The sequence below is a fragment of the Gobio gobio genome (assembly GCF_949357685.1).
Source record: "Gobio gobio genome assembly, chromosome: 3".
Lineage (NCBI taxonomy): Eukaryota > Metazoa > Chordata > Actinopteri > Cypriniformes > Gobionidae > Gobio > Gobio gobio.
In genome coordinates, this window is record NC_137099.1 from 12,271,038 (window position 1) to 12,280,598 (window position 9,561).

General features: G+C 37.1%; 1 long non-coding RNA gene across 1 annotated transcript; it reads left to right on the forward strand.

The window, feature by feature from the left end:
* Positions 1-7,027: 7,027 nt before the first annotated feature.
* On the forward strand, positions 7,028-8,841 carry LOC307123318. Its single transcript, XR_013816153.1, has 4 exons — positions 7,028-7,119; positions 7,821-7,898; positions 8,045-8,167; positions 8,719-8,841. It is a non-coding gene; the product is annotated as an uncharacterized lncRNA (long non-coding RNA).
* The last annotated feature ends 720 nt before the right edge of the window (positions 8,842-9,561 follow it).

Genomic DNA, 9,561 nt, shown 5'->3' on the forward strand with positions numbered 1-9,561 from the left:
TTCTGCGGACAGTTTTTGAACGGTTGGATGGCGCCTCACTTACAGTTAACTTGATCAAGTGTGAATTCGGTAAAGCCACAATCACTTACTTGGGGAAGGAAGTAGGGCAAGGTCAAGTTCGTCCTGTCAGTGCCAAAGTATCTGCCATCGCGGATTTTCCGATTCCTACGACCAGACGCGAGTTACGTTGGTTTCTAGGAATGGCTGGTTACTACAGAAGTTTCTGCAAAAATTTCTCCGTTGTAGTACATTCTTTGACCAGTTTATTAAGTCCAGTGAATGCTTTTATTTGGACTGACGTGTGTCAGCATGCGTTTGACAGCGCAAAACTGTTGTTGACCAGTGCACCTGTCCTCGCTGCTCCGAATTTTTCACATGCTTTTAAGTTGGAAGTAGACGCTAGTGCTTTAGGCATGGGTGCTGTTCTTATTCAACAAGATGATGATGGTCTTGAGCATCCAATTTGGTACTTTTCTCGAAAATTCAATCGACATCAACGAAATTACTCTACCATCGAGAAGGAAGCTTTGGGTCTGATCCTGGCGTTACAGTTTTTCGAAGTTTATGTAGGTTCATCTGTTCTTCCTGTTACTGTGTACACCGACCACAATCCTTAGGTGTTCTTGACTCGAATGTATAATCACAATCAACGCCTTATGCGTTGGTCGTTGATTGTGCAGAATTATAACCTGATTATCAAGCACAAAAAGGGTTCTGAAAATATAATTGCTGACACGTTATCTAGAGCAATGGTTCCCAACCACGTTCCTGGAGGACCCCCAACAGTGCACATTTTGGATGTGTCCTTTGTCTGACACACCCACATCAGGTCTTGGAGTAGCTACTAATGAGCTGATGACCTGACTCAGGTGTGTTTGATTGAGGAGACATGCAAACTGTGCACTTTTGGGGGTCCTCCAGGAACGTGGTTGGGAACCACTGATCTAGAGCATAAAAGCTGCCTTAGGAAACATCTTAAGGGGGTGAGTGTTACGTACGCTGTGCTATGTAGTCTGTTTTGTTATATATTTGTATCTGTTGTGTGTTATGTACGCTGTGCTACGTAGTCTGTGTTGAAATATATATCACGCTGTGTATGTGTGAATGCGTTTGTACCAGCTGTCTGTTTCAGGGATGGAACGTGAGTGGAGGAACCGCCTGTCAGTCAACGGACGTCAGACGCTGACGTCAGGATTGCGCAACCAATCACCGGTCCTGAGGCTGTTTATCAATGGCACAAACTTCAGTGGGAGACACGCTTTGACTCTGGGGAGAGTACACACTCAGTGACGACGGTCTCTCGTTCGAGAGTCCAGTCTGAGAGGCTGATCTACATTTGGGGCTCACTGCTGTTACAACTTAGCAGTTAGATCAGTTCTCTGTTTGTTCGTGCTCGTGTGTTCATGTGTGTTATGCTTGTTGTACTTTATTGTACGTTTTATTTTATTACTTCACTTTTTTGTCAACACAAATTAAATCTTTTTCAATTGAAGTCATTGGTCTTGGGTCATCCTTTTGGAGTCTTCCCTATACTGTCTGAAACGCACACACGCTCATCCTGTGTTATGTCTGATAATATACTAGACAATTTAACATCTAATTAACGAGGGACGTAACAAAAGGTATTTAGACCAGTATTAATTGTAATAACAGCTCTTCACATACAAATTTCCTTAATCTCAACAGATATGTCTGCAAACAATAAAAAGAAGCAGAAGAATTCTGCAGCCTCAGACATGTCTACAAGGAAGAAACTTAGGGGGAAAAAACCACTTAAAAGTTATTAAGCTTTCCTATATTTACATTTCACCATTTCAAATCAGACTTCAAATATAGTGATTATTTTGCCTTAGCCAGATATACTTAAATCATAAATATATAATGTGTTGCCTGTCAAAATCATTTTTTAATACATTGATGAAGATGTATGAGGTCAAACTCATGTACTTTTTTTGCTCTTTCAGAATGTAACCATGGGATCCTAAAAGGGGAACCTTATTACCCAGTTAAGAGGGTTATCCGCTGCAAAATGCAGAAGGTTAGCTTTACAATAATTAAAAGTTTTAGATGTACTCAGTGGAATTGCAGCACCCCAACTGGAAACCCCTTAACCCCCCAACTTTGATGTTTTTTCAGGGGATCCAAATGAAGTTGGTGGAATGGGAGCCCTGTTCACTCTGGTATGTACAATTTATCATAGTTTTGATTGGAATAGCCTAATTCTTAGTACTTCAAAACTTAAAGTAATAGCCTTGGATTGTATTTGTGGGCAGCTGTGGCTCAGTGTGTCGAAATGTCCTTGGGCAAGACACTGAACCCACACTTTCCCCCCAGTGTGTCATTGGATGTGTGAATACGTGGGAATCCAATCTCCAAAGCCTGTCTGCAAACAGTGCTGTATAAATGTGTGTGTAAAAGGGTGGTAGTGATGAACGTTTTAAAAGTGCTTCGAGTCCCATATATATATATATATATATATATATATATATATATATATATATATATATATATATATATATATATATATATATATTTATATATATATATATATATATATATATATATATATATATATTTATATATATATATATATGCGCTATATAAGTGCAAGTCCATTTAACATCCATAATTGCTTCAGCCACTTAACTGAAGCGGTTGTATTTGGGATAGCCATCTATATGTGTCTTGCCTTTAATTTATTTTGTGCAAAGCTCTTGCTCAAATCTAAATAAATTATAATTTGGTGCATGTGGGTACCATGAGATTAATTGCATGGATTAATTGTTCAGAATCAAAACTAAATAATGATATGTTGCATACTGCCTAAAGTTTAAACATACACGCTAAGCAGCACAAGGGAACGGAGATATACTACGCAAAGCAACTAACTGAAACTGAGTTTCATTTATCAAAATGTGCTATCACATCAGGCCCGTAAGAGGACGGACAATTTTTGGCACTGAGCTTTTAGTTCAAGTTTTACAGTGTTTGTGTATTTTATCAGTTATGTGGTGCTTAAAGGTCCCATGCCATGAAAATATCACTTTATGAGGTATTTTTAACATTAATGAGTTCCCTAAGCCTGTCTATGGTCCCCCAGTGGCTAGAAATTTTGTTAGGTGTAAACCAATCCTGCTCCGCTTTTGAGAAAATGAAAGCTCAGACGGGCGAATCTGGAATCTTCCCTATATGTCGTCATACAGGGAAAGGTTACCTCCCCTTCTCTGCTTTACCCGCTCAGAGAATTGGTCCCGCCCATGAGAAAATGAGCAACGCTGGCGCGATATAGTTTTTTCCTCGAGAGACATGGCTTGCAAACGAGCGAAGCATGGCAGTTGCTCAGTGATTGTAGGTACAAATGAACACAAAGTATTTTTTTTTTTGTTCATCCGAGCCTCTGAAGAATCAGTGGGTAATGTGAATTTCTGATGTGTAATTGTTCAAGTTCAGACAGATAATCTTTCTCTCAAAATCGTTCAATACTGTTTATGCATCAGTAAATCAAGCCAGTGAGTGACTAAAATATCAATTTCACAACGTTTCTCTTAGTAGGATGAAAATAATCTTATTTAAACTGTGATTAAAATATATAAAGAAAGCGATCACAGAACAATCCCTTTCCAATCGCACAAGCTGTCAATCACACAGTGCAAGTTTATCTGGACACTTGCCAGAACTCGTTATGAAATCAATGACGTTGTTACACTGCACAACAAAGCTCTTACTGTATTTACCTCATGTTTGCATTGGTGAAAGAATTAGTGAGAGTGCAGAAACTGCGTTGCAATGATAAGATCTTAATTCACTCGATCATTAGACTGTCATCTGCTCAATGCTCATCACTGCAACCTTTTATGTGAAGGGAATAGATCTAAATACTTAAAAAAATTCTCACGATTCGTTAATCTCGAGAGCTAGAAAAAAATGTATAATAGCTGTTATAGTAAAAGTTTTAGAGAGAGTTCCACATCTAATGCTGGCAATTTCATATGTAAGCATGTCAGCCAATCACAGGAGTGGGCGTTTACACTGAGATCTCACAGCAGACACGTCCCTTCAAACAGAGCGTTCAAATCAGAGGCTAAAATCAGGCTACGAAAAATTTGTTTTATTTCTAAATTATGACAATTTTTGAATTAAGACAACATACTAACATTATAAGGACACCCCAGGAAAAATTATAAAATAATAAAATAATCCATGCCATGGGACCTTTAAGGCAGATAAACCTGACTGCCATAATTGAGAGACATATGTTGGACATAATCATCAATTTATTCTGAGCAAGGATTTCCTTTTTCTTTACATTGAATTTTGATTAGATGTTGACATTGGGATGCTAAAGTAACACACATTGGTTAAAGGCATTTACAAAAGTCCAAAAAAGACTTGGGAGGTCTTTCATGGCCAAATTTTCAAGACTATTATTGTGCAGCAAATTGCAGAGGTCTTTTACAACGTATACCTTCAGAGCAGAGGTGTATGATTTCAAATAAATGGCTACACCGTAGGTAATACATATTCAAACCTTAACCAAAATATTACCATAGACAGGTAATTTACTGTTATCAAGTTACTGTAAGTTTATAAACTTACTGAATGAATGGGTGGCTTGCTGTTCCTCATTGCCCTTAACCTTGTCATGTTTGTTTTGAATTTAATTCATGGCTGATGTAAAGACGTAAATTAATAACAATCTCTTTTTATTACAGTGGGAAAACTTGGCCGCCACAGTGGGTGACGGAAGAGAACACCACAAATTAATAAGGAAATGTTCAATCCCATTGTTTTGTTATACAAATTATGTGTATGTTGTTATACAGTATATTAAAAAATTAAAAAATTCAATTCAAAAGCATGAAAAACTCCCACTTTGTTACAAACCAGAGAACACATGCTGTGTTTGCAAAAGCTTGACAGATCATCTCTCTCCTTCACAGACAGACAGACAGACAGATATAGATAATAATATAAAATACAATTAATTAACCTCCATGCAGAGAAAAACTTGATCATACAACAGAAATAAGTTATTACTAAGACCAGACACGTGGTGGCAGCACTGAATATGTCATAAGAAACGTCATCAGTGGAACACTGCCTGGCTATTGAAATATCGTTGTAAATTTCCATCCATTTAGCCCAAAAACCGGATACTAATGGCTTTGTCAAAAGGAATTCTGCGTGTAAGCCTTTTCAGCCATTCGGTGAAGTTCTCTTAATTTATTGATATCTCATTTTCTATCTGACTCCATTAATAATTTTATCTGACTCCAATTCTAAGTGACTCCATAAAGTGTGCTACATTTAGAGTTTATCAGCTGATTCTACGATTAGTTGCGATTTAATTTAGATCGTTGATTTTCTTTGTATCTTCCTAGTTTTTATATTCGTTCATCGAGAGACCCAATATCGCAGAGAGACAGACGCTTCCGGACGCACGCTCACGGGCACAAAATGATTACTTCTGTAATTAGTCAGAGGATGCCGAGTGAATATTTTACCTTTAAGTGGTTGCACATGCTCACTCAACATAAAGTGTAATTTTAGTAATATTCACGGACTACAACTTGCCAATCCAGCGATAGTCAGGGATCGGAATATCGCGCACGCTGCGCCCCATGCTTCAGTCGTGGCGTCATCGGTGTGATCGATCATAACACTAGATTTTGCGGTAATAAAGGAGTATACATCGATCCATACTAGAATAATGATTTCAGAATCATACAAGATAAATCAAGATTAACATTTATTTTGGCCAGACAGGAAAAGAAAATAAGTAAGCAAGAATCCATGGTACACAACTGATCAGCGTAAAAACATAAAACACAATTGCAAAGCAATATGAAAATAATTGAAAAGAGTCATCATGTCTGGCACAATACATGCAGTTTGCACCACACTGACTACAGAATCAACACAGTCTCACTCCCACTCGTCACATATTGACGCTTGGTCAGGACCCCTCGTCGTCACTTTTTTACGTACAGGGTACCCCTTGAAAGGCATTTTTCGACGTTAAGGGTACTGCAGTGATTCCAATGAGACACCTTTGGCGTCATACACAGACGTGTTGGGCATGTGAATGTTATCATGATGTAACTATTTATTGGGTTATAATTTTTCCATTATGACATGTTGGAGTATGATTCTCAATTTAATCAGCCAGCATTATTTTATTTACATTTATTGATTTGTATTTACGCTATTCAGACACGTTTGAAAGTAGCCCAACCCCGCCCCTTAACCTACCCATTTGCGTTATATGATATAAAACATAGAATATAACAGACAACATGCACACTTTATTGAAAAATGTCAAGTATTCCAACTGTTCCGAGGCCAAACGATTGATTTGTGTGAAGAAAAGACCCAAAAGCGATCTGCGTTTCCCTCCGCACCCCGGCGTCATATTGAAGACGCCACAGGTACAGCCATACCCCTCGGCGTCAGTCTATAGACGAACTGGGAACTCCATTGCTTTCAATGGGAAACCTTTGCCGGTATTCTATCGGTATGAAATCTCGCTGAAGAAGTCTCATTCAGAATACATCGCGATGTTTGGCATCAGTGCACGTGGGCCACATGTTGGTGAGTAGCCATGAATATTTGATATAAAGTATTTTCTGTCGTTATTGATCAGATTATGTTCAGTCACTGCATTATATCTTTCATTTCCACTCAGGCTTCGCTTTTCTTTGCTTTCTAAATCAACACACCTTGCTAATAGGGCGATTAAACACTGTCACGTGACGTGCTATAGACCTTTTAAACAGTTATTCATATTTAATAATAACAACTAGTGTAGTTTCAACGTGGCATTTGTAGTAGAAGCACAATAAAAACAACCTTAGTTGTAATGTGATGATTGTTGTAAATAGACAGTATCCACAACACTTACCATGCTTTTTAATGCCTTTTAATGTAAAATCCAAATATTGTGATGTAAATAGTACTTTGTCCTGTATATAATGTATCTGTTATATATTATGACTTTTTCTCTCTTTTTTTTTTTAACCTGAAACGACCAAAAGGGCCTTTCGGACTCAGTCAGCCCATTCTTGTTCATGGAAAAGTAATGGAGAAGACCGAAAGCAGCAACAGCAAATATTTGCAATGGTAAGTATGTGTTGGTTTGAACTCTTTATCAAGCATTTGTTGTTTCTTAAACATATTCTTACAAACCCCATGGCTCAATCAGTGAGAACATGTTCTCAAAGTCTTAATAATTCACAAGATTTAACAAGCTGTCATTCATATGATACTCGTACATATTTGTACAAATACTCATACATAATCCTGCAGCTTTTACTCCGACTCCTGCCATTGGCTACAGCCTCAATTCCTGTACATATTTATCATGATTTTTGTAAATCAGTTGCGCCCCTTCTTGGAAAGCAGTCCCAGAAAGAAAAGTTTATATTAGGTCCAATGTATTCTTTAAAATGATTACAAATTGGGCCATTGGGGAGGTCTCTTCACACCTCATGACCTACCTCTGTTTGCAAGAGCGGAAATGCTCACATAACATCAGATATTCAATTATTTTGTCATCAGTTGCACTGCTGATAACGTCCTGTTTGCATGTAAATAATTTACGTGATCAAAAGATCAAGTAAATAATCAACATTTTTAAACAAATTCATATGTGCTACTAAAAATATACTTTTAATAATGGAAATGCACACCTATCAGTGAACTTGTTTCATAAATGTATTTAACATTTAATTATGCAACACTTTTTAAAGAAAGAAACAGTTATGTATGAAATCACAACTTGCATGCAATGTAATGAAATTTCCTTTCTTTCTGTTTTGCAGGATTACTTGCAGATTACTTTTATGAGCCAACCCTCACAAGAGCTACTAGTTAGTTGTAGTGAATCTTGCCGTAATCAGGTAAATAATATTTTTAGTATATCAGTATTTACTCATGAAATGCTCCCCTGAATTGTATGTAAATTCATTTTATTGTAACTGTCTTAATGTATATGTTTCAAAAACAATAGTAATTGCACATAAAGTAAGTGAGACTTGTTTTACAGCAGAGAAGAAAGACCAGACCCTTATATCGAAGCAAGCTAATCGAATAAGTCCTTTGTTTAGGGTGAGGAAGGAACATGGCCATCTTGTGCCCAAAGACGACAGAAAAGTGCGCAAGTCCATTGGTATGTCTTGTATTGATGTATTGTCTTGCTTTAATATGTAGTACAGAATTTGATGTTGATCTCTCAAAGGACAGCTGTGATCATTCTTTCTATACTCTGATAAAATACACACCATTATTCATGTCTAAATCTTTTTATAACTCCTAAAATGAGCAAATTAGGTTCTGTATCTTGGATTTATCTAAAATGGTAAATATTTGTTTCCCTTTTTGATACAATTATTATTAAAATGATTGCCTTTTAGCCTAAAGGCTGGAACACTTTTGGCCTTCAATTCTTAAAAATGGCACCGTCTGTTTGTCTTAGATAAAAGCAGACATGTATTGAAGGGTTAAAAAAAGCATTTAGTTGGTATAAACTCCAGGTATTTCTCTATTGTTTTGTAGACCATGGGTGGTTCTGTGTAGCTTTGGAAGATAATGAGTTGTGGCATATATTAGGAATCAAATAGTAAATGTTCTTTGAATTATGTGAAATATCTGGTTAGTTTTTTGGCTTGAAACAAGGCTTTAAACTCCACAGACTAAAACACATTGCATTTGTGTTTTAAGATGGATAGCAAGAGAAGGCACACACTTCAGAAGATTCTACAGGAAAAGACTAATGTGCAGCCAAGGAGGAATACAAGAGGCAAAAATTCCAGTCTCTGAGAACTATGCATGGCCATGGGTGCTTCATAAGCATGGTAAGTCTTGTGCCTCTGTACCTATTGTATTGCCTTATTTTAACAATTTTACATTGTGCAGGCTATCACAAGTGATGCTCTTGAAACAAGTGACAGAAGAGTATGTTGTCTTAAAAGAAATCTAGCATCACTGGCAAAGGCTAAGAAGAGACCATGCCTTTCTAAAATATATTTTTAAAGATCTGCTGTTTAAAAGGTTGCTGTTGATATGGGTAAAATATTTTTTGTCAGTACTTGGCTAATATAATGTGCTGCAATATTATATACATAATGCTTCAATGTGTATATTATATAATGTACTGACTGCGGCTTTGTAAATTTAAATTAGGAATGGGCAAATCTGGGCCTTTTGAAATGGAGAGTTTACCTCCAAGACTAATCGAGCATGCCTGGAATTTGTAACTAAAGTCTTCAGGTTTACTTATAGATAATTATAGGCAGGTGGGTTTGAGGTTGGAGCTAAATCTGCAGGACAATGGATGCTGAGGCCCAGAGTAGCCAACCACTGCTTAAATCATGCAGAACATATGCTAACCTGACTACATTAAAGGGTTAGTTCACCCAAAAATGAAAATTCTGTCATTAATTACTCACCCTCATGTCGTTGGACACCCGTAAGACCTCCGTTCATATTCGGAACACAAATGAAGATATTTTTGTTGAAAGCTGATGCTCTGAAAGGCTTCAGATAGGCCTCCATTGGCATTCA